A 27,495-nucleotide genomic window follows, 5' to 3' on the forward strand; every position below is an offset into this window, starting at 1 on the left:
CACCTACACAGACTACATGTGGCAGGGGGGCAGCAACTTCTGGCTGGAGGACAACCACACCACCATCCTTCATTGGTATATCAACATTTGCATACAGTTCTCCGACAAGCAACGCACTGCCCCACACTCCGCTACAGATGCCCCAGAGATTCTTGACCTAAATCACCACAGACATCCGTCCTTGGTGTTCTTGTTGACTGGTGTGTTGCTCCGCCTGCAGGTTTTTGATCTCTGTGAGGGTCCCCACTACCTGGCTGAACTCCCTGGTGTCCCGCCGGTATGCCTCCATGATGTTGCGTAGTTGAGACATACCGGCCCCTACAGCTGGCTGGTCAGGTTCTCGCCTCCGCCTGCCGCCACTCCCACCACCCCTGCCCACACGAGCCTGGCCTGCCGTTGTGGCCACATCTGGTCGACGGAACACCTAAGGGATGGCAGTGGTGGTGTTGTCTGCCACCTATTGGGTGCCCGGCGAACCTTGTCCCTAATTGTCAGACTGGCTCAGTTGTTGACTGTGGGCAGGGCTCCAAGATGTCTGCTGGGATGTGGCAGGAATGGTGGTGGTGGTTGGCGCAGATGTTCCTGATCCAGGTGGGCATCAGAGGTGCTAGGTTGGTCGGGGTCATCCGTGGAGTGGTGAGAGGCGTCGCTGTCGGTCGGATGTGGGTCCTGCAGAGCCTGGGACTGTGATTCATCTCCCCCATTGTTGGGGTAGATTCAGCATGTTGCCTTGTCGGTGTGAGAGACAGACAATGTTAATGTCATTTAATGCAACATCCATTTTTCATACACATTGTAGTTGGCACTGTTCCACCTGGTAGTTGTCTATGCTTTGGATTGTCCTCAATGTTCACTTGAGGATGGGTATGTTGTGGGGTCAGATTGATCTGTGCTCAGGAGTCATTGACATGTGGGGGCATATTTACAATAACTGGCACAGCCCTGCATATCAACAGGGATTGGCCAGTCATTGTGCGCCACAGTTATGCCAGCATGGATGGGACACATTTAAAATGCGGAGCACCATGGGGGGAAAACGGCACAGCTGCATCACGCATCTGTGCCGTAGAAGTGGCACATTGCTGGAGTTGCGTCACCGGCCCAACGCACCTCCAGCAATGCTCTGTGGGGCCCTATATGCACAATGTTGCATCAATCCTTATACCTGCTTCATGCATGCACTGGGTTTTGATGCAGCATGTGCTTAAAAGTGACTGAGTGAAATCTTGTAGGGCGGCGTGGAAGAAGCGCAAGGGGCTTGTGAATCTGCACCTTGCATTTTTTGCTTTGATGCTTCTGCAAATCTGTATTGGGTTTATTGTGTTACATGGCCATTGTGACAGTGGGGCACTCCATTGCCTGTCCCAGGAGGGTATGTTTGTGTAAGGGGTGTGTAACAGGCCGTGCTGGTAGTTGCAGTCTTATTTGGAACTGGGCCTCCCTCGTGGTGTGGCTGTCCCCTATGGAGCATGCTGCCATGACAGTGGTTGTGAGTTACTGTCAAAGATATCTAACATTGTTGTCCTGGTGTTTGTGTTTGCATTGGTCCCAGGGGGCCTTGTGCTGCCTACACCAGGGCCCAGTGTCAGCTATCTTGTCAGTACTTTCCCACTCTCTGTGCATTGAGCATGGTGCATGGGTGTTTCCCTGGGCCACATGAGATGAGTGCAATTGGGCATGGGCGTCCACAGAAACGTTTCTAGTGGTGGGCAATTTTTTCACTTCATCATCCCTCTTGCACTCTTCTCACCACTGCCTTGCACCCTTCTCCCCCTCTCCCTTGCACCCTTCTCCTCCTCCCCCTTGCACTCTTCTCCCCCCCTTGTACCCTGCTCCACCTCCGCCTTGCACCCTTCTCCCCCTCCCCCTTGTACCCTTCTCCCCCTCCCGCCTTGCACCCTTCTCCCCCTCCCCCTTGCACCCTCCCCCCCTCTCCCTTGTACCCTGCGCAACCACCCTTGCACCCTTTTCTACCTTGCACCCTTCTCCCCTCTGCTTTGCACACTTCTCCCCTCCCCCTTGCACCCTTCTCACCGTCTGCCTTGCACCATTCTCGGACACCCCTTGCACCCTTCCCACCCAATGGAGGGGGCTGCCACCTGGAACAATGTCACCATTTCAAAAGCATGATTGACTAGGTCCGCCCCTGACTGGGCCCACATCAGACACACTGGCAATCCAGGGGGGGGGGCAAGAGCCCCCCTTGGCCCCCTTGCGGACGCCCATGCAATTGGCTCTGATTTAGAGTCCCACAATGCATTTTGTGACACCCACCCTCCCAGCATACCGGACATCCATTTTTGGGTCGGTGCTTCCTGTAGCATGGGACATGGCATGGCCTTGCTTTCTCAATGGGGCATACACATGTTAATGGCATTAGCGTTGTTTTTGGATATAGTTGTGGGTCGGTGGGCGCTTGGGAGTTGGTGCAGGCATTTTTTGTACTTGGGGTGTGGATGCCATTACCCCCATGTTACATGAGTTGTTTGTGTACTCACCAGGCTCCATGACTCCTTCAATTCCATGTACTCCCACCGGCGGTAGCAGGGCCATCACCTTCTCCTCCCAAGGCTGGTACTGTACTGGTCTGCGGGGGCCACCACCTCCAGTGTGCTGGCTCTGTTGGTACTCCTCGTCTATCTTCCGCTTGATCATTCTCCGCAGATCGTACCACCTGGCCTGGCAATCCTTCCTTGTGAGTCTGATGGGTGCAACAGCATTCACCCTATTGACTATCCTCTCCCATAGCTGTGTTTTCTCAGCTATGCTGGTCCGTCTGACCAATGCGCCAAACAGCTGATGCTCGACTCTGATGACTTCATCTACAAGATCTCCCTCCCCTCCTTTGTGAACTTTGGATTCTTCTGTGCGGACATAGTGTGGGGTGACGGTGTGTATTGAAGAACCAGGTTTTAGAACCCAGCGGCGCCAGGGAAAACGCCCGATGTCTTCGAGTTCTCCTGCCTTGGCAAACAGAGGCACGGGACACTTCTAAGTGACGTCAAAGACCAAATTTATTGGCTGCAACCAGGAACAGAGGTCTACGAAGCACAACACGGGTTGTTCGCTAGAGACTGCACAAATTCATAGAGCGAGACATCATCTTTTATGCTAAAAATCACATTCCTGACTAGCATCAATTATTTACAAACGGACCAATCACATGGTGACATTTCAAACGTATCGGATAACGACAAACCCACTTTTGGTTGTCCAGCCCACCAGAAATGACAAGGCAAAATCCAACATTCTTGCTCGGACAGGCCGGACGAACCCATATTAAAAGGACCTCAACCCAAACCATAATTAAGCCATAAAAAGGAACGAACAGAAACAGATGAGAAGCAAGATAGAAGGGTGTGTGTATGTACCATAAACTCAGCAATGTCCTGCTCTTTGATCTCTATCTGACCAGCTGCCTAACAAGGAACTGGCTCAACAAGGTCAGCTTCGGGCAAGGGAGTCAGTTTGTTCAGGTCACACAAAAGTCAGCTAAAGGTGTACGTGTCCCAAAGACTCGTTCGGCCGCAGTCATCGGCCTATGTGAGGGCAACCACAAAATGGCTGCCGTACACAAAATGGAACCCGTAGGTTCGAACGAAATCCCTGAACACGTAGTGTTTCCATAGATCGATTATGAAGAAAACACTCGTACATACCGCACTCGTCATTTGCGGTCCGCTGATACCAAAATCGTCTAGATGCGACGACCTTTATTGAACGGGTTCAGAATCACAGAACCTCAGACCCTCCTTTTGCCCTTACATAGGCAACAAACCCAAACCCATGTCAGTCCGAATCCAGGTCTATATTCATCAGATCATCAAGATGTTGCTGTAGCATCATCCTAGTACTTAGCAACTCTCTCTGGACAGGTCTCCTTGCACACGAAGTAGCACAAAGGCCACAAATAGCAGGAGCACACAGAGACAGAACAGGAAAAGGATAGTTAAGATCATCCCAATGACCATCAGAATCTTCCATCCCCAGGTGGATAACAATCCCCAAAACCATCCCATTAACGACCAATCTCCTTCGTCCACATGTACAGACTCGGAGATCTTATGTAGCTTGGAAATGGCTTGGAAAACTGTCGGAGCGTTGTCTGGAATGAAAACGCAGCAGCTCGATTGAATCAATTTACATACCCCACCTCTATCTGCAAGTATGACATCTAATGCAACTCTGTTCTGAAGAGTCATAAGGCGATCCGACTGGAGTTGAGCAGTCAACTTACTAAGGGCACCGGCAGTTTCGACTATGGTGAACTCAACCACTCTCGTCAACTGTCGAATGTTCCTGCTGTTAGCCATAGGTCCACATAACGGCAGAAAACCCTTCAGAAAATCTCCCAATTCTTGTCCTGCAGTATCTTCCTTACTGAAGACACCTCTAACAACTCTCGCCTTGTGGTAATCTGCCGCAGCTGTATACGTGGGAGGCAACAGGAACGAGGCAAAACATGTGCCCAAGAAATCAGGGGGCAACCATGTATACGCTCTATCGTAACAGATGAAATAGGTACCCTTAGCTGCTAGAAACACTGGAGAAGACTGGGACGCAAAAACATCCATCTCAGTGCAAACACTCTTCCCTAACTGAGCTCTCGGATTCTTGCCATTACCTTGCAGACAATAATGACCCTGATGGGGCACTATCCAAATCGAAGGGGATCTTTTCGCTCGCTGGTTAACACTCAGACTAACTCCATATCCAGTCACGTTCCATCCAATGTATGCTTGTGTCTCATCTCTCGGGATAGTCTCATAGGAACTAATTCCCCTAATCATGTCGACTATACCCTTGACTAGAGCACTTGTCTTCGGACTATCTTTCACGGAACGTAGGGGATAGACTTCACAAGCATAGATGAACATCGTTCTGTATGCCCATACGGAACCATTGTAACTAAAAGGCAAAACCAGGTAAGAAATACCTTTATCGGTAGTATGGGGCATAAGGCCACACACCCAACAATTAGTCGTGTTTACTACTAGCTGGTGTTGGTGCAGAAGCTGAACAAAGGAATTATTAGAGAATTCCATTCTCCTCACAGATTCAGGTTCGGGCAGAGGGTAAAAAGAATGTGAACAAACAGTAGGAGGAGGCATAGGTGGTGTAGTGGGCATGAAGTCACTTGAAAATAGAATGTCAAATATCCAATTGAAAACAACATTAAGCTAAACAACATAAACAAACACAATATTAAAAAACGTTTTCTGCTCATTACAATACAGATTTTGCTCTTAAAGTTCATTCTTTCAACAGGTCTCTCCATCTCGAAAAACTCCATCCTCTAATCGTGCTGTTCGCGGCGGTAGGGCGTTCCGCACTAGGCAATGAGTCTGTCAGTCCAGGGAACGCCCTTAGACCAACCAAAACCGTCGACCTAACGTCTTCGGCTTGCACTCCAAAGACTTGACACCGCGACCCTACAGCTGAACCTGGATGGTGGTTCGAAAAACATAAATCAAAACAGTTCCTCGGAGGAGAGCTTATCCCTAAAAAATCAGCAAAGAAAGAATGTATTTCTTTATTAGTCCAGCTACTCTCAGTCGCAATTTATAACGCTCTTTACCAGGCAATGTCTGTTCTCGAAACAAAAGCTCAGGTTCAGAAGTATCCAAACGATTCGACGGAGGCACAGCTTCTTGCAGAAGATCGTCGCTTTCTCGTTCAGAGTTCCTTCCAATCAAACGGGCATCGCTAAAAGGCAGAAGACGAGGCACGGTTTCAGTCTCAGAATCAGGAAGTCCTTTCTGGACCCACCGGTCGTATGGCAGAGGCAAAGGGGCCCTCTTACAATGTACGCCGTGGATCCAGTTCTTTTTACCGCGCACTCGCACTGCTGACCGTGTAGATAAAAGTACCAAGTAGGGACCAATCCAGCGGGGCTGCTCGTTCTTGTCCGCTGGAAATGTTTGATCAGGACCCACGATCCAGGTTCGATAGCATGTCCTGGATCTTCAGATGCTTGTGGCAAAGTATCATGAACCTGTTGATGCAAAACACGCAATTTAGCCGTCAATTCATAAAGGTAATCAAGCAACACAGGGTGCTCTACCTCACTGAATTTTGTCGGCCGCAGCACTCCCCATATATTTGCCGGGCGACCAAACACGACCTCGTATGGACTAAGTCCCATTTGTGAATGCACAATCATTCTCGTGGACAGGAGTGCTAACGGTAAGGCATCAGGCTATTGAAGACCAGAGCTCGCCTGGATCTTGGCTAGTTTCAGCTTAAGGGTGCCATTATAGCATTCTACCAGACCAGCTGATTGGGGATGATTTGCAGCGTGGAATTTTTTGCCTTATTCCTAACCCATCACACACTCTCTTCATCACTTGACCCACAAATTCACTCCCATTGTCACTCCAGACCATTCTCTGCAAACCATACCTAGGGAAAAATTCCTTAATAAGGGCTTTAGCTGTGGACAAGGCAGTGTTATCTTTCAAAGGGTATGCTTCCACCCATCTCGAAAAAGAGCAAACAACCACGAGCACGTACTTTAAGTTGTTGCACCTCTCCATGTGGATGAAATCTAGCTGCAAAGCCTCGACCGGATACGTTGGAGGAGCAAAATGACCAGCTGGAGTTGGAGTTCCCTTACCAGGATTGTGCATCAAACACACCTGACAGTTCTTAACCAAGTTCTCTGCACACTTAGGAATTCCAACATTCTGCCATACTGGAGCTAACAACTTACAAATCCCTTTCTCACTGATATGAGCCATTCCATGAGCCATCGTAACCACTGGAAGTACATACGCATCGGGTAACAACCATCGCTGATGCTCTGACAACTCAATCCAACAACCATTCGAATCCAATTTACCCTTACTTTCTCTCCATTCATCTAACTCTTACTCTGTAGCTTCAGCTTGGATGGATTTCACGCTCTCAATCGTATCTTCACACATACTTCTATCCGTAACCCATCTCGCCGGACCCGCAACATACATTCGACTCATCACATAGATGATCCCCAAAAGTGCTCTTTCACCATCACTAGAAATTCGATATTGGGGAATACGTGGCAATCTAGCATTCGCTTTCAACGTCACAACGTATGGCGGTATCTCCAAAAGACCCACATCGTTCGGACTAGTAGCCCAAAGAGAATCAGGGAGAGAAGACAATTCAGCTGGAAGTTTATCTTTAGATAAATACATCAGAGAGATCACTCGCTTACCTAATATAAGCTGTACTCCCAAAGGAGAACAATGTAGCATCACGTACAATCTTTTCAACAAGTCTAATCCCAACAAGTTCTCACCACAACCTGTCGTCAGAATAAGGGGTGCTTTGAATTCACAAGGTCCAACAGAAATAGACAACGGACTGGAAATCGGATTTGTAACCGGGGAGCCAGAAAAACCTACTGAAACATTCGTTAAGCCAGACAATGGTGCGCCAGGGAGTTTAGAGTGCATAATAGAACTCTTCGCAGCACCAGTATCCAACAGAAAAGGCTCTGACACACCTGATGCAATCACTTCAACATAAGGTTCATTCTGATCTACTGGAACTGAAACAACTCCCTCTCTTTGTCTATGGCTGTCCTAGCAATCATTACCATCCATATTCTCACCTTCGACGTAGTAATCGTCCGCATAGTACTGAGCTGTCCTACCAGACGCACCATTCTGCTGATCAAAGCTATTCATTGAATTCTGTGGAGGCAAGGAACGCGCTGTAACAGAACTGGACAACTATTCTTGAAATGACCCTCTTCTTTACAATACGCACACTGATTAGGGAATACAGTAAACCGCTGTTGAGAAGACTCGAACCTTTGCGAGATTCTCTGATATTGCTGAGGTTGCTGATAATCGCGCTGATTATTTCGAGGCGGATACGCTTGCTGAAAAAGAACCTTTGTCTTTAATTCTTTAGTCTTCTTGTTAGCTCTATCTTTCTCGTCCTTATCTCTATTCTCGTAGTACTGTGCAGTAGCCAAAATCTGCGCTGACAAAGAAACAGCCCAAGCACTCTCAGATTCCTTCAACTTATTGCACAACTCTGGAATTAAATTATGCACAAACGTATCAAAGAACAACCGTTGACCACCTTCCGTACTCATATCTTGACCACTATGGTCGACAAACGTCTCTTCGAACCTGGTGAACAAGTCGGACACACTTTCGTCTTTCTTCTGCTTACTTGCAGACAATTTGTCCCAATTAACACTCACGGCGGGCATCAAAGTCTTCATGTAATTAACAATCCTACCAGGGAGCTCTGCAACTAAATCCTCTGGTTTAGCACCACCAACTTGGCTACCATCTGCGGCACCAATATTAACCCATGTATCACCTAACTCTTGCGCATGATCCGTATGACGAATCATTCCCCATATAGGCTGTGGAACAACATTCCCAAACAACATGTCTATGTCGGCCAGATTCATAGTACATGAATCCGCAGTCTGTGATAATTCCTTATAGTGCCCTGCAGGATTTTTATGTGGATCAGGCAAAGACTGCTTAAGGGCCAAAATTTCAACTTGCTTCCATGGAACATGTACCCAAACACGCTGAAAATGAGGCGGAACAGCTGGATCAGCAGCTGCATCACCCGGTCTCCAAACTGGGGGAACCTCTCTCATCGGATATTGTCGCGCCTTTCTCCTAACTGAAGAATCAGGCTCAAACAACGACCTAGAAGGAGACTCACTCCTAAACGACAATAATGTCGCAACTGCTTTCTCAACATCAATACCCACTATAGTTCCCTTCGCAAACTCAGATTGTAGTCGGAACAACTCAGGCGGAGCTCGTCCCAATTCACCATTTTCCCATTCTTCACGAAGGAAAGCACACATTGTCCCAAAAACATATCTCTACGTCGGTGCTTCCCATTGACGGAAAACATCCATAACACACTCAAAACTATACTGCAAAGGGTAGGTAACCCATTTACGCGCTAAATGGTCCAATACTGAATGTTCATCTGGACCAGGCAACTGACTACGCAATTGTTTACGCTCTGCAACAGGGGTCATACCTAATGGCCCAAAAAGAAGAGAAAAGAAACCAGCAACAGTATCAGTCATTCTCTGTCGAACAGAAGGAGAAGTTGACAACAGAACAGGAGACAAAGCAGAATGAGAGGAAACCATGGTCGGAACAGTAGCAGAAGGAGCAGGTAATACAGGCGTAGGAGTAGCAGACGAAGGAGATAGCAAAGTCGGCGGCCCTTGAGAAGGCTGTGCCAAAGGAATAGGAGCCAACTGAAGAGGAGCTGGCTGTTGTAGAACCACAGGAGGCAAAGCAACCGGAGGTTGCGCAACTAAAGGTGGCCGAGGTGCTGTAGCACTCTGCACATAAGGGGGTGGCGAACTCAACAAATGTGCCATCAAAGGATATTTCTCAAGGTCTTTCTTTTCATCTTGCTGTTGAGGTGGCAAACCTGGATAGCACTTATCTATCGCCATTTTACGTTGCCTAAGCAACTGCTCACTCTCTTGTTCTTCTTCGTTATCCCTAAACTGTATAGCAGCTTGCACCATTGACATACCTCGTTCCCTTTTATTTCTCTTCGCTAACTTAATTTCTTTCTGTTTGGCTTCCTTTCGCCAAAGGCGGAAAGAGTCAAACATCGCCGGCCGGGCTTTCTTCTTGAACAGTTTGACTTCTAGATTATCTAAAATCTCAGTTTCAAAGCTGCCATGTTGGGGCCACTTTAGGACACCAGCCTTCCTGGTATACCTAATCCATACTTCATCATACGTGATAGGGCCCACGCCATGTTTTAAATAGAGCTCATAGGTCGGAGTTCCAATCTGAGGCACCGGACACGAGTCCTCTAATCGGGAATCCCTATTACAACCACAACAAAATATCTTTCCAAGTCTGCTGAGACCAGGCATCTTCACTCACTAGTCTAGCTTCAAACTTCAAGGGAATATCAAAGACGATAGTCTCGCGAATACACGAGTCCCTCGGCTTTGGGGCTTGCAAGTCCCAAATCAAAGATCCCAAGGGGATACCAAAAACAAAACTAAGAACTGGGGGACGCTCCACTCATACTTAACTGAAATATCGATGACGTCGCCATAAGACCCGTCTATTGTCTCGCACTACAAATCGTCTAATGGCTCCAAGACAGGGCGACAGTCAGGGCAGCAGTCCTTCGTAGCCGTCGGAAAGCGGGGAACCTCGCAGCAAAGACTTTCGGACCACTGAGGAAATATAAATTTTATGGTCAAGTAATGTTCCCTAACGTGCACCCCACCGTCTCCATGTACCAGCTTAAAGTGCATGTAACTTCCCTCCTGTGCCAGCTATGAAGACGCAAATACATTTGCGTCCAACGTTAACATGTCCTCTTTCAGACACACCCTGAATGGGTTGAATATTCCGTTTCTAAGTATGCTATGCCAACGTCTTTTTGTGGTGTACTTTACACGTTTTTCAGCTCTGGCGAAGTAGGCCCTGAATTCTGCCATCGAGCCTTTTTCCTGTTTTCTGACTCCGAAAGCCTCAGCCCAGGCTGCCTCTGTACCCGTGACCTCTGCCTTACTCCCTGTGCGGCTCACGGCGCTTAGCTCAGCCTGCTGCCTGCCAAGACTGTATTCAACCTTCGAATTATCTGTTCCGCTCCTCGAAAATGCATTCCTGCCTACTAGTTTAAGTAAACATCCCCCCAGCTGCAGAGCAAAGGGCCCGGCCTCACTGTCTCCGTCCAAGTAATTCATAGCCTCTGTTACCATGGTAGGCCCATGCCCCTCGCATCTCATGCAGACACTTAGGCGCTTATACACGCACTCACAGTCAGTATAGAATAGCTTCTGCCCCAGAGACCTTTTTCGTTTAGATAATATGGTTCCCAAACATCAGATATCAGATATGATAGAGGTACGAGTTGATCTGACATGCCAGACTTCTGTCTCTTTCCGCCAGTGTAAATGTCAAGTCCCCTGCACCCTCCGGTTTCACGTCAATCACACGTCATGCAGCTGCGCGCGCATGCAGGCCTCAGATTTCTGCTGACATTGCCAAATTCTGCTTTGTTGCCACCTACTCGTGACACTCACATGTGACGTTTCTAGCACACACCTCTATGTTCACGCCTAGTTCACGCCTTCTAATTACGTATCACTACCACGTGTGTGTTTTATCTTGTTTCTCTCAGCTGTTACGCCTACTGTATTGGTTTCTACTGTACGATTTAAGTATATAAGCTATGTATTGTCAATAAAATATTGCTCTATCCCTTCCTGCACCCCAGTGGTGGCAGGAACAAGATATCCGATCTGGTACCATGACCATTCCTTTTTAAGGAATAAAACCCCTAAGAACTCTAACACCACGGACTCTGCCTCTTTCTTTCCGATTGAGTTATTTTTGTTAAAGTACTTACCTGCATAGAAATTAGGACGGTAAATCAAATATTTACCACATTATTTTGGCGCCCGAATAGGTACCCCTCCCCCACCCCACGCGCCGGTTGGTGCGTTGCAAGCTCTGTCCCCTGCCATCAGTTAGACGGAACTACGCGTATTGGCAGGATTTCCTGTATCTCCCTCTGGCCCACGGAGGTGACGAAGACTGCGATCAGCACCCAGACGAGGCGGTGAGGAGTGCGGAGGATCCCGACCAGAGCCTAGCCGAAAGAAGCAAGGTCCGAGGTGTCAAGAGGCCCACCAGTTTCCGAAGTATCCACGTGTCGAGTCGAGTCGAGTCCGGTCCAGTCCAGTCGAGTTTTCCGAGGCCTTCTGTTTCCGTGCTTCCCGGTGAGTACCATTGCTGGGACGTATCTAGACGGGTGCATTAGTATGTATCCGGTAAAGACGGGTTTGGGTACACAAATTCGGTCTGCACTGTTTTAGACAGTGTATCTGTACTGTTTAGCAGTATATCCGTTATTCCAGTTCTTGCACTGTTCTTAGCAGTGTATCTGTGCTGTTTAGCAGTACATCCAGTATAGGGAGGTAGTCATATATGTCTCAAATGTCTTTCATGTGATTAATGTCGTGGTATGAGTGACTGTTTTTAATGTGCATTATTGTGTCCTTATGTAACTAGCTGTGTTCAGAGTTAAGTAGCAAGGATTGAGCATTCAGTAACTAAGTAAACAAGATGCAGTTTTTCAATAAGTTAAAGCAGATAGGAACTAGGAAAGGGATACTAGAGGAAGAAATTCCTATCCCCCCTAGGGATACTCCTGGAAATTTCATGTATCATAAGCATGGCTTAGATGCCATATTGTATCTAGATTTATGGGCCGATTATACTAAGCATCTAGACGAAAGACACAGATGGCCTGTTACCGGAACATGGGATGCCGAGTGCATCATGAAGGTAGAAGAAGCACTATGGAAAAAGAAAGCCAGACAATCTCAGAAAGACGCCATAGAATTTTGGCGTAAAGAATCACATAAACGTGCTGAAAAAGCACTCCGTAGAGAAGACAGACATAGAGAAGAGTCAGATAAAGCCCGAGAAAACGAATTAGTTACTGAAGGGATCCGAGTAAAATCAGAACAAGTAGACCGCGCGCGAAACAATCTTGTAAATGGCATGTATCTTGTGGCCGAGGGTTCGCCTGGAGCCACTTCAGAAATACCGAAAGATCTGCCGCCACCATTGGTTCCAACTAAAGTAAATCACAGGACTACTAAGGACATATTTCTGAATTCCTATCTAAACGATGTAGCACCCGCTTACACCAATCCACGTGCCCACGTCCCGCCTACTGACGGTGACGGAGATGGCAACCCGCCTCCAGACCATATCCCGCCATTACCGCAACAAGGTTCCCCCGTCCGACAGCCTGTCGTCCCTCCACCCCCACCACCTCCCACACCTAAGGTTAAGATACCAAATCCGTTTCTGCCTGATCCTACTAAGAGACAAGTCCAAGTACATATACAGACTCCACAGAGGGATAATGCCCAAGCCTCTGCCTCAGGAGGTGCGACCGGGGGTTACCAGACCCCGCCAGCAACACACAGATTACACCTTAGGGACATGCAGAACCACCCTACACTACAGTCACCCCGTCTCGACATACTCAAAGAACAACTTCCAGTTTGCAGATACGATCCAGTACCCGGCAAAGACGATAGAATGTTGATAGCATCACTACGTTTGCGACAAGCTACAGATTACCTAGTGTTATTCTCAGGAATGACTGATCACCTAGATAAAATATATCATTTTGTCCAGACTGGGGAAAATCCTGAAAGTATTAAGGAGGCCCTGGCACATCAGAAAGTCGACACTCAAGCATATATACTACGTTTTTTCATAAATTGCTTAATAAGAGAACGAGACAGGCCTGAGACAGAACAGGATGAAATGGAAGCACTAAACAAGTGGGGTCAAAATATATCCGAAGGAAAGCATGATAAAGCGAATTGTATAGCTAGTATGTACAAGAAAATAAGAAAAGCAGTAATAGACATACACGAAAAAGAAAAAGAAAATGGTTCCTCCGAGGAGGAGGAAGCACCTGAAGAACCAGAAAAGACTACAGATACGATAGCGTATGTAGGTAAGGGAACTTACCTTAGGAAAGGCATTCGTCCAGAAAGCAAGAGAGTTTTTCTCTCTGGCATATCAAAACCGAATTCTCCTGAACATCAGTTCCAAGACACTGATAAAATGCTTCGAGAACGAATGGGGTATCATGTACTCAATTCTATGGATGAACAAGAACTAGCCCGGTCAGCAGTACTATGGGCTGACAATCCTAACATATACAATAATGAAACAGTAGCGCAGACATTTCTGAACCTATCCCCAGACGAGCAGAAATTAGCAGGTACATATATGATTCAGCACCTCCTCAGGTTATACAGAAATCAACATTCTGATCCAGGTCCCTTACACGATACATTAGAAGCACTACTCATGGATAGATGGAGAGGCCTAAGTACCAAGTTAATACAAATAATTCTAGAACAACGGCACAGATATAACACTTTCTTAAGCTCACAATATGTTCCCGCTCCGCCCCCAGAAAGAAAAATGTATCATATGGAGCGTCTTGAAAGACAGAACCCTTTACGAGAAGTACATCCAGTTATGGGTACCGATAATACCTTGAAACGTGTGTATGTACACACACCTCTGACCAAGTTAGAACTATTGGAAATGAAAAAACTAGTACCCTGTCACGATAAAGACCCTGCAGGTTTTCACAGAGAACTTAAAGACATGTTACTAATGGGAGATTACACATATGCAGATATCATGAAAATGTTAAAGGTACTGCTGCCCACAGGTATCTACGAGAAACTGAAGGAAAGAGAATGGGAGGTGGGAGACAAAAAGATTATATGGACAGAAATAGAAGACGAGGAGAAACTTCGTACCCCAGGGCTAGGCCTTGGGGAGAAAACTAAAGCATTACCAGGTTTGATAGTACAGGTTCTGCCAAGATTACTGACAACTAGAAAGGAAGACTGGGACGCAATCTCGGCCTGTAAACAGAAACACGATGAAGATACCAGTGACTTCTATTCAAGATTCGAGAAATGTTTCATTATTAATAGTGGTCTTAAACCAAGTAGCGAGTCGTACCCGCATCTTTTTGTATCAAAGTTAGTCGAGAATTCCCTGACAGCAGTTAAAAACCGTGTATACAAGGTTGAGAGTACATGGCAAGCAAATACGCCATCCCAGATGTTACAGATGTTACAATACCATCAGAACAGAATTAGAGAAGAACAGGATCATGAACAGAAACGCATGAAAGACACGAAAATGAAAATGTTAGTGGCCCAGTCGGTTCCAGCCGACGGCCAGAGAAAGGGTACGGCCCAGACAGGAAATGCAGCAGCTCCCGTTAAGGGGACATGCAACTATTGCAAGCAGCCAGGTCACTATGTACATGAATGCCCAGTCCTGAAACATAATATATCAACAGGTAAAACTAAAGAAAGACCGCGTCCGCCTAGACAAGACCAGGTCCAGCAACAGACTTCACAGAATATCCAGCCCATGCAGAATACACAGCCTATGCATGTTTCACCACATACAGCACAGACAGTAGCGGTACCACAGTCACAGCCACAGCCCATTGCCGCGACTCAGCAAGTTTCACAACAGATGTACCAGTATGCCCAATCTGATTACCCCGATTATCCACGATACACATGAAACAGCCTAGAGAGGTAGGGTGGCTTGCCTCTTATTGAGATTCCTGTAGATCAAGAGGGTCCTTATGTACACAGTCAAGTATTGGGAAAAGACAGAAAGTTTTTAATTGACACAGGGGCAAGTCGCACAACAATCAGCCATGATGAAGTCCCAGGGGCACCCCTCTCAGGCTCACAGAATGTTTCCCTTGGTTTTTCAGGACAAACTATCGTAAATGAGGTATCGAAACCCGTCCCCCTGGCTGTGGGTCCATTATCACGTGTTACAGACTTGTTACTTACGAAATCATGTCCAGAAAATCTGTTAGGTATCAAAACATTGAAGGCTCTAGGAGCTGTGATATGTTGTTCTCCGGAAGGAGTTAGACTTTTCTTGCGAGATTTCAAGGGTCACTATGTATTACGAGAGTTTGACGTCAGATTGAAAAATGTACCGGATCACTTGTGGGCACAAGGCCCAACCGATGTAGGCTGCATGCACATTACACCATATCGTGTTACACTCAAACCAGGTGTTGTTCTACCACGAATCAGACAATACAATTTACCACCCGATGCTGTAGTGGCTTTACTGGAAATCATTGAAGAGCTCATTGCCCAAGGAGTGGTCGTAGAGACCGACTCCAATATCTGTATTTCCCCTATCATTCCGATTCTTAAACGTACTGATCCCAATGCACCGCCAGTATATCGGCTGGTGATTGATTTACGAGAACTGAATAAATGCATTGTACCACAGTACCCTGTGGTTCCCGACATCTCATCCCTATTGACTGCTATTGATTCAGAAGCAACGTTCTTTACTGTAATTGACCTCATGAACGCCTTCTTTAGTGTGCCTATTGATCCAGAGAGCCAATATCTCTTCGGATTCAGTTTAAATGGACGAAGTTTCAAATTTTCATGCGCACCTCAAGGATTCACAGAAAGCCCCAGCATCTATAGTCAAGCACTGAAAAGACAACTTGATTGTATTCAAATGCCAGTTAACACCGCTTTACTGCAATACGTCGATGATCTGCTGATCACCGCACGAAGTGAGCCCGAATGTGAACAAGCATCATTGACAGTTTTACATTTTCTGGCCGACAAGGGACACAAGGTGTCTCCTTCGAAGCTACAATTCTGTGTTCAGCAAGTTGTGTACTTGGGTCACTTGCTGTCCAAAGTGGGGAGACAGCTCACTCCTGACCGTATCCAGTTAATTGTAAATATGCCACAACCCCAGACACAAAAGGAAGTGCGGGCCTTTATAGGCCTCACCTCGTACTGCAGACAATGGATTCCTCAGTATGCATTTCTAGCTAAACCACTCATTCAGTTGACAACACAGGAGGCAGCGACTTCGACTGTCCTTCCTTGGACTCAGGAACATACACAGGCCTTTGAGGAATTAAAGAAAGCTTTATGCCAAGCACCAGTTTTAGCGACACCATGTTACAGCAAACCTTTTACACTTTTTGTTACAGAACGTGATGGTACAGCGTTGTCTGTCCTCACTCAAGACCAAGCAGGTTCACATAAGCCTTGCGCTTATTTTTCAAGTACATTGGATTCAGTAGCCCAGGCACTCCCTGCGTGCTTAAAGTCAGTAGCAGCAACGGCCCTAGCAATCAGACAGAGCGACTCAATTGTTTTAGGACATCAATTAACAGTACAAGTTCCACATTCTGTAGAGGTTCTTTTAAACAGAACTCAGACTCAACACTTGACTATAGCACGACTGACAGGTTATGAATTGACGCTATTCCAGCCACACATAGAAATCAGACGCTGCAGCATTCTAAATCCCGCAACATTGTTACCTTCGATTATGACAGATCCAGCCCCGCATGATTGTATAGAGATCATTAATGCAGTAACAAAGCCCCGACGAGACTTAACAGATGTTCCATTGACAAATCCAGACCTTACGTGGATGGTTCATGTATGAGAACAAGTACAGGAGAATTAGTGGCCGCGTATGCAGTGACCACTGAAACTGAAGTTAAAGAAACATATCGTATTGATACACTGTCCGCTCAAGCGGCAGAGCTCATTGCTCTGACCCGAGCCTGTATACTGGCCAAGAACAGAAATGTTAACATATACACTGATTCCCGTTATGCTTTCGGAGTCGTACACGACTTCGGAGTGTTATGGCAAGAAAGAGGTTTTTTGACCTCTCACGGTGCCAAGATCCAACACGGTCCCCTCATTCAAGCACTGTTAGAAGCAATACATCTGCCTTCAGGCATATCCATCATGAAGTGTAAAGCACATACTAAAGTTACAGATTCTGTTTCCCAGGGTAACGACCTGGCAGACCAAACAGCAAAACATACAGCATTGACTCACATCCAGACAACTGACGTGACAAAGACAATAGTACCGACACATTGTATGACAGTCAGGGATCCCACACTAGATGTAATCGATATTCAGACACATGCTACTACAGATGAAATAAAGAAATGGACTGAACTAGGAGGGATCCAGACAGATCAAGGTTGGATGACGAAGGGAAAATCTACATGGTTTCTCCCCGACTCTATGGTTCAAGTCATAATAAATACAGCACATAGTCCAGCACATCTAGGAGAGAAAGCGATGTTAGACAGTTTACAGAATCTCTGGTACAACAAACACTTACGAGCAGCAGCAAAACAGAAAGTGCGTACCTGCATGATCTGTTGTCAGTTCAATCCAGGTAAAAGCGTCCCTGTAGAGCAAGGTGGATTTCATCCTCCCGATCACCCTTTTGAAGTACTCCAGATGGATTATATCCAGATGGACCGTTGTCGAGGATTCAAATATGTCCTCGTAATTGTTTGTGCACTTTCCCGTTGGACCGAAGCATATCCAGTCCCAGATTACACTGCTCCGACCACTGCCATGAAGCTGGTTCGAGAATTCTTCCCACGATACGGCTTGCCTCGTGTCGTGTACTCAGATAACGGACAGCCATTCTCATCCGAGCTCAGGAAACAGGTTTCCCTGCTGCTAGGATATCAGTGGAGATTCCATTGTGTCCGACATCCCGAAGCCGCTGGCCTTGTAGAAAGGCATAACCAGACACTAAAAACCCGCCTTGCTAAAATCTGTAAAGAGAAAGGGGTCGACTGGATAGTCGCCCTGCCAGTTGCATTATTCTATATGAGAATGGTCGCCCATTCGAGATCAGGACTATCCCCGTATGAAGTGGTCTTTGGCAGACCACCGAATATGTGGGGGACGCCCATCCCTAAGAAAATAACCGATGTTGATTGTAATATGCTGACAGATTACCTTACCTCCTTGATGTCTGCACTCCAATCATGTCGTTCACAGGTTGCCGCAGCCTTTCCCGACAACACTGATGTAAAGCCGCACGATGTCCGTCCCGGAGATACAGTGCTAATTAGGAACTTCGACAGGAAAAGTCCGCTGGAGCCCCGCTGGAAAGAGCCGAAGACCGTCCTTCTTACAACGCGGACCGCTATCAAGGTGGAAGGCCGAAAGGGGTGGATCCACACGAGTCATAGTAAAAAATGTAATGAACTGTTGCCAGAAACTGACTCGTCCACCCCCTCCAAAGACTGCCTCGATACTAAAGACTTTAAAGTTACCAAACAAGAGAAAACTCCCCAAGAGGAGTATCGAATGAAACTTCGATCTAGCAAGTCAGACAGTTTAATTGTTTAAGTCCTCCCCTAGGTGAATCGGTTAAATAGTTTTCTGACATGTATCCCCTAGATCGAGATAGAGAGAGAGAGAGACAACTGAAGAAACGTACATATTGTAAATCACTCCGCAGTCACTGTATAGTGACGTTATTGATTATGTTTTTTCTAAGTCTTCTGATTATTGTAGCGAGTATATTGCTTCCCATATATTACCCTATCTTCAAGCGTGAACAATCTGCTTACAATGTCACTGCCGAACATTCTTTTAGTGAATTCCCTCCCCACGAACTATCTTACAGACTCGCGCTGCGCAACAACACATTCATTAGTATGTTACATCACTCCCATCAGACTAACAACGCTACAAACTGCTGGATATGTGGCCGATTCCCTCCCTATCAGAAATACAAGGGAGTTCTGCCTCTCTTTCCGTACCCGTTCACTCACAATGGCTCCTGTGGTGCATGGTTTAGAATAATTAATTCCTTAGATCCTGATGTCGCTGTTTTTAAAGGGAGCTGGGTTTGGGGAAACTTGAACTCAGTTCTGCTTAATGCCTGTTACCCTGACAAGAAGGGACTTCCCATTAGAATAGGAACAGATCTAGAAAATGAAGTATATGGATTAGGTAATTATACAATTAACCTTATGATTCTTACTGTCGAATCCGAAGCTGCACCAGTTCTCCCTGCTATGTCAGTATTACCAGTTACTGGTGATTTATGTGTCAGTAAGAAGGGTTCAGTACACTTAGGTCATAGTAAATGTACTACTGTGGTCGAATTCAGTGATCAAGGCAAGTCTTCCTTTAGAGCTACCCGTCATTCCTACTTTGTTTGTGGCCATACCGCATACATACGCTTACCTCCAGATTGGGATGGTACCTGTTACATTGCATTCCTTCTGCCACCTGTTTTTCTAGCACCTCCTGATTATCACAGAAATACAAATCTAGTAAAGAATAGACTCCGAAGAGATCTCCCGATTGTCGACTATACTGAAACGGCATGGGAGCAATACACAGATTTCAATAAAGGATTCTTTTTCTTCACAGGCCCCGTCCAAAATAGTAAACTAATACGCAGATTAACTAGAACACTTGAAGCAGTAGTGAATGAAACTGCCTCCGCTCTAGGCAACTTAACAGAGGAGCAGTCCGCCATGCGGGTTGTTGTTCTTCAGAATCGTCTTGTTATTGACGTCATCTTGGCAGATAGAGGCGGACCTTGTAAGGTCATCGGGTCAAGTTGCTGTGTTTTCATTCCAGAAAACGCCCCAACGGTATACCAAGCTATTACACGTCTTCATAAAATTGCAAGCCTGATACATCAGAATCCAGGCACCTGGACTTGGTCCGGTTGGTTCTGGACAACGTTGACCGCTTGGGGATGGAAGATCCTATCCTTCCTAGGCATTGCCCTTGTCATAGTATTCAGTTGCTGCCTGTGTCTACAGTGTGGGCCAGCGATATGTGGACTGTGTGCCACATCGTGCATTGAACATTCCAGTTTTCTCTCAAAACGTGAAAGGAAGAAAGAAGAACAAATGGTGTTACAAGAACAGACTGATCGATTCATGAGGATCGATATATCATGAAGGGTCCGTAGGGAACAAGGAGGGAATGAGGAAATATAAATTTTATGGTCAAGTAATGTTCCCTAACGTGCACCCCACCGTCTCCATGTACCAGCTTAAAGTGCATGTAACTTCCCTCCTGTGCCAGCTATGAAGACGCAAATACATTTGCGTCCAACGTTAACATGTCCTCTTTCAGACCCACCCGTTTCTAAGTATGCTATGCCAACGTCTTTTTGTGGTGTACTTTACACGTTTTTCAGCTCTGGCGAAGTAGGCCCTGAATTCTGCCATCGAGCCTTTTTCCTGTTTTCTGACTCCGAAAGCCTCAGCCCAGGCTGCCTCTGTACCCGTGACCTCTGCCTTACTCCCTGTGCAGCTCACGGCGCTTAGCTCAGCCTGCTGCCTGCCAAGACTGTATTCAACCTTCGAATTATCTGTTCCGCTCCTCGAAAATGCATTCCTGCCTACTAGTTTAAGTAAACATCCCCCCAGCTGCAGAGCAAAGGGCCCGGCCTCACTGTCTCCATGCAAGTAATTCATAGCCTCTGTTACCATGGTAGGCCCATGCCCCTCGCATCTCATGCAGACACTTAGGGGCTTATACACGCACTCACAGTCAGTATAGAATAGCTTCTGCCCCAGAGACCTTTTTCGTTTAGATAATATGGTTCCCAAACATCAGATATCAGATATGATAGAGGTACGAGTTGATCTGACATGCCAGACTTCTGTCTCTTTCCGCCAGTGTAAATGTCAAGTCCCCTGCACCCTCCGGTTTCACGTCAATCACACGTCATGCAGCTGCGCGCGCATCCAGGCCTCAGATTTCTGCTGACATTGCCAAATTCTGCTTTGTTGCCACCTACTCGTGACACTCACATGTGACGTTTCTAGCACACACCTCTATGTTCACGCCTAGTTCACGCCTTCTAATTACGTATCACTACCACGTGTGTGTTTTATCTTGTTTCTCTCAGCTGTTACGCCTACTGTATTGGTTTCTACTGTACGATTTAAGTATATAAGCTATGTATTGTCAATAAAATATTGCTCTATCCCTTCCTGCACCCCAGTGGTGGCAGGAACAAGATATCCGATCTGGTACCATGACCATTCCTTTTTAAGGAATAAAACCCCTAAGAACTCTAACACCACGGACTCTGCCTCTTTCTTTCCGATTGAGTTATTTTTGTTAAAGTACTTACCTGCATAGAAATTAGGACGGTAAATCAAATATTTACCACACCACGACGACATACAGGGGTCGATGAAGTGGCAGGCCTTCCTCCAGAATTTTCACAAGAAGCTCCTCACGATCTTCAGGCTTGGACTGGTACCGCTGAAGTTGCCCAACGTTGGGCGCCAACTGAAGAACCGGGTTTTAAAACCCAGCGGCGCCAGGGAAAACGCCTGATGTCTTCGAGTTCCCCTGCCTTTGCAAACAGAGACACGGGACACTTCTAGGTGACGTCAAAGACCAAATGTATTGGCTGCAACCAGGAACAGAGGTCTACGAAGCACAACACGGGTGGTTCGCTAGAGACTGCACAAATTCATAGAGCGAGACATCATCTTTTATGCTAAAAATCACATTCCTGACTAGCATCAATTATTTACAAACGGACCAATCACACGGTGACATTTCAAACGTATCGGATAACGACAAACCCACTTTCGGTTGTCCAGCCCACCAGAAATGACAAGTCAAAATACAACATTATTGCTCGGACAGGCCGGACGAACCCATAATAAAAGAACCTCAACCAAACCATAATTAAGCCATAAAAAGGAAGGAACAGAAACAGATGAGAAGCAAGATAGAAGGGTGTGTGTATGTACCATAAACTCAGCAATGTCCTGCTCTTTGATCTCTATCTGACTAGCTGCCTAACAAGGAACTGGCTCAACAAGGTCAGCTTCGGGCAAGGGAGTCAGTTCGTTCAGGTCACACAAAAGTCAGCTAAAGGTGTACGTGTCCCAAAGACTCGTTCGGCCGCAGTCATCGGCCTATGTGAGGGCAACCACAAAATGGCTGCCGTACACAAAATGGAACCCGTAGGTTCGAACGAAATCCCTGAACACGTAGTGTTTCCATAGATCGATTATGACGAAAACACTCGTACATACCGCACTCGTCATTTGCGGTCCGTTGATACCAAAATCGTCTAGATGCGACGACCTTTATTGAACGGGTTCAGAATCACGGAACCTCAGTATGTGGGTGTGGGTCAGAATGTGATTGGGGTATGTGTGAAGGTGGATGTGTGCAGTTTGTGGAGTCTTGTCAGTGTGTCTTGCTAATTGTGTCTGTTGGAAAGGATCAAGATTTGTGTGTGTGGGTCCATTTGTGGGTGGGGCTTAGTTTGAATTTTAGGTGGGTGTGTTATAAAGGGTGTTTCTGAGTTAGCCCCTCGGTTTGCCTGTTTGGATCTGGCTAGGACATTCATTTCCATGGTTTGTACACTGGAGACGTGTTTTGTGGTGTTGTGCGAGTCTTTTTCACCGTCCTTGTGCTGTTTTACAGTGTCTGCGTGGTTCAGTACAGATTGTTTACTTGTATTTGCTTCTGTTTATTTGTAGAAGAGTAGAAGAGACAGGACATGCTTGGAACAGGGAGAAGACAAACAGACAGTCAGTGAGCTGGAACTGAAGGAAGCAGTCAGAAGCAGTTACTTATCAGGAGGAGGTGTGAATAGCTGGAGTCTGAAGTAATGCCTTTTAGAAGAGACGGAGGAGAGATCGTGGACTAACCTGTGGGAGCAGCTGGAGTTGATTGGACATGGGCGCAGAAACAGTTAAAACAGAGTGAACAAGCTAGTGGAATGAAAAGCATCAGAGCGGCAGAAACCATTAGATTGAATCTGGAAGGTGGAGACAGTTCGTGGGGGAGAGGAGTCCAGTGCAAAGTGATCAGCGCAGAGGTGTATCCAAGAGTGCAGGAGAGAGAGAGAGTCTGAGATGAGCCAAGGCACAGACGAGAGAGGAACCCAGATGACAGCTAGAACAAGACTTCACACTAATCAGGTGATATCGATCCTGTCATATTAGTTTACTTCACACTTGCATCTTAATCTTGTCTTTATTCCCTAGGCTATTGTATTGCTAATCCTTTTCCTTGCAGCGGTGTGTTCTATCTATAGTCTTTGTCAGTTACAGATCTGTGTAGGTGTTTATATTGTTCTAATAAAGAAACCCCCTAGTTTTTAGTAACCTGAAATGTGCCTTGTATTCTTGTTCAATCCAGGTAAATGTATCTCCTAGGTGGTTGTTGTTTATATGAATGGATGAGTAACCCCAATCAGGTAAGTGGTGATCACATAAATAGGGAGCGAGTGGACCTTTGATGCCAAGAATAAGAGGTACATTATATTAATTGGCTAACTCCTAATATTGTAGTAGCAAGCCCTTAGTGAATAGGGAGAGAGAGACTTCCCAACATATAACTGAAGGTGTTCATAGGAATGTGGTCGTCGTTGATATACGGCGTTAATGAGAGCACTGATTGTGTGTATACCCACAGGATTGTGGCTTGTGTAAGTGAGAGCGCTGGGGAGGATTACCAGCGTGGAGGTTTGCCGGATTGTAAACCGTTTGGAAAAAGGGAGAGCACTGGGGCTGCAGACCCACGTGTGTAGACACGCCAGATTGTGTGTCATATCTGCCCCAGGGTAGATTAGTCTGGGTCTGAGTGGCCGCGAGACTATAAGGTATGAGTGTAGTGTAGGGCATGGATATCCTTAGTAATCAGTGAGTATTCTTAGTATCCCTATAGATTTAGTGGTGTTTCTGATAATATGAGCTTGTATATTGCGAGTTCCCCATCCTCAGGTAGGTACCCAGGTTCCTGGATAGATGGTCCTGAGGAGGGATGTGGTTACATTCTGGCTGGGTGGAGGGGCCCCTAGGGGTTGATCCCATCTAATCAGAAAACCCGGCCATGACATCTGGCGTCACGAACTGCTTACTTATCCTGTGTGCCTGGCCATGTGCTTAGAGAGTTTCCCATGTGTTGTGAGGGAGTGCCCTGAGCGCCAGTTCCATCTTGCGTAGTTTGGCAGTTTATGTAGCCTGTGTGATCTATGGGCTTGAACAGTTGCAGCGTGAGGAGATTGCATTACATCATGGCATTTGGCTTATTCAGGGTGGAAGGAATGGTTTTCATCTTGGTGTTTAAACTGTCAGGGTTGAAGGATGGCATTACATGAGGGAGCCAGTAACATCTTTGTGATGGTCCAATTGTACAAATGTGTGTGCAAAATGCTTTTAAATTGCCCATTAACTTGCTTGCTGCATCTGCTTATGCTGTGCAATTTGAAATGTGTTCATTGTTATATGATTTGTGGAGTTCTTTGCATATAGCTTATCTTGTAAATATGGCTTGTGAATAGCGCCATGTTATTGTGGCTTGTGAGGTGCATGTTCTCATGTTGACTTGCTGTGTTCCTTGTGCATTGCGCCTTGGATATATTGTTTGTGAAGAGCTTGTCTTGTAAATATGGCTTGTGAATAGCGCCATGTGGTCATGACTTGGATAGAGCATGTTATTGTTGCATTAGGTAGGAGAGAGCTGGTTCTCTTTCAAATGCTTGGAGAAATTGTTTTGTAGATGTGTGTACGTGTTATCTGTAAACGTGGAGAGATGTGCTCATGACTTTCCCATGTATCCGCGGACATTGGGGAATGATTGTGCTTGAGCTGCCAAAGGGTTAATATCTTGAATTGTGATGGCAGTATTTATTTTAATATGCTGTTTAACATGCATGGTTATCTGAACTGACTATAAAAGTCAGTGAATATTTTGATGATTGGTGGTTTGATTTTGACTTTTATTGGTTCCTGGGTCTGCCTACGTGCTTTGTCAGCTTCTTGACGGAAAGGTAACATCTTGTGCTTTGCGAAGGGCTCTGTTCATTTCACATTCTTTTTGAAATGCGTCTACGAATTTGTGTGGGTTTGCCTTGGAACAGATGACTTCATGTGTCTGACTCTTAGAGGTCGGTAAGTTATAAATCAACCAGTCGGATTGAGATAAGGGTTTGCACGGAGAGAGCTGTGTTCTTTTAAATGTGCTTCTTAATATGCATCCACAGACGTGTGGAGAATTATTTTTGAATGCATGATTTAAAATGAGTGAAATGTTAAGGAGGTGGCCCGGTTAGAATGCATGCTACGGGCTGTTTTCATTAATTATTTCTTTGAGGGTTTTCCATCTAGAAAGGAATGTGCTGGCCGATGTTTTGCAATGATCACAGGTTGAGAATAATCAATCTTGCCCGACAGTGCATGGTAACATGTGCTTTTAATTAGTGAAAGGCAACCGTGTGCTTTTAAAATAAATGTGTTCTCATTGTTATTTTCCCTGATGCAAGCTGAACCTTTTTTCAAATGTGAATGTTTTGATATGCAGCAAAACCGGCATATGTAAGTTAACCCACTCAGTTAGAAAATAAATGGCTGTTTGATAATATATGAATTTGGCCCTTTTATTAGGTTGGATTAAATAGCTTGCATGTTTAATTACGCTGTAATGCAAAATTACATGTTGCCCCTGGTTGAACAAAATGCAATGGTGAAATGTGTCTGCATTGTATGTTGTTTTAAAATTATTTCTCTTTCAACAGCTGACAATATATATTTTTATTTTTTGGATGATAGTGTGCATAGGTAGGGTGGAGCAGAATATATTGTTAAAAATGATAACTATAACGCACTACCATTTATCTATGTGTCCCTTACATTAGTTTAAATTGCATTTAGTTACAAGGCTCGCCTATGTACTTTGAGAAGCTGTTGATAGAAAGGTAATACCTTGCACGATAAACATGCTGCCTGATAGATATATGTGCAGAGAAATATTAAACCCAATAGTCCATGATAATTCGTTTTTTCGAATGCAGACTGTATAGTCTTGTGTGCAGAAGTAAATTGCCCCTTTTTGTATGTTGATCTGCATGCTGAATAAATGATGAATTAGTTAGACTAAAGTTTTTTTTTTTTTTTTAGAAAGTCGAGCTCTTAAGTAGCAGTACATTGTAACAGAATTATTTTTAAAATGCTAGTTTTCGTTAGTTGGAAAATCTAGCCTGGGAACGGCTTACAAAGAATGTGTTTGTCGACCTTGGCAGACCAGCTGGTTTGTGAAGGCGGGTTTTTTCCTCTGCAGGCTCCGAACACGGCCTGTCTTGTTATGATTGGCCAAAATCCAATTTTGTTCCGCGGACGGAATGTTTATGTAAGGGTGGGGTGAACTCGCTCTTCCTGGCTGTCGGCGCAGACAGCTTCATTGCCTGCTGATAAGGGATTCTTGCAGACTCTTGGCCCTTGGAGTTAGTTAGATACAGTAGGCCTGGGCGGGCTTCCCTGATTGGGGAAAGTGAGGCTTGCAGCGTCCTGCTCCTGCTATGAGATCATCACTTGGCAGTGATTCAAATTACTTCACACTGTAGCCTGGCTTCTGCGTATTTTTTGGAGCAGATTCAAAACTCTGAGCACGAACCTCCTTTTGAAGGGAGGGGCTGTCTCAGTATTAGGCCCTTCTGGATGTGTTTAAAAATTAGATTTTGCTAATGTTTTTAATTAATCAGGATATTTTCTTTTCAATAATGAAAAGCACTTGGGGTGCTTTTTAAATAGAAAATTTTATTTTGCAAGATTAATGATACTTGTTTTCTTGTCCTAGGATTGCTGGGTTGTGGTGTTGGTGTGTGGGTCGGCCCCCCCCCCCCCACTTCCTTTCTTATTTTAGTTTTTTACTTTCATGTTTTTATGTTAGTTTATTATTTTTGGAAGATGGAACCAGACCAGACCAGACCGGATTGGTGGTGGATGGCCGCATCGGAGGAAGTGTCCGGATACCGAAGTTGCCGGGTGGTGACCTACACTGATGTCCCAAAATTGACATTGGACTTATATTTTTGAAAAAACAAAAAACTTTTTTTTTTTATTTTGTGACAGAATCCATCATGATAAGATTTCCCGCAAAAGGATTTTGTTATGTAATTCCTTGGCCTGCATTATTCCCATGTTTTTCTTTGCAATCACTACGAACAGGCCCCACTTTAAAAAAAAACATGTCATCATGGTTTTGATGTTTATGTAGTATTATCTTTGCTTTTTAGGATGCAGTCACCTATTAGATATACACCAGCTATCTTGTAG

This window comes from Lissotriton vulgaris, chromosome 6, assembly GCF_964263255.1.
Source record: "Lissotriton vulgaris chromosome 6, aLisVul1.2, whole genome shotgun sequence".
Lineage (NCBI taxonomy): Eukaryota > Metazoa > Chordata > Amphibia > Caudata > Salamandridae > Lissotriton > Lissotriton vulgaris.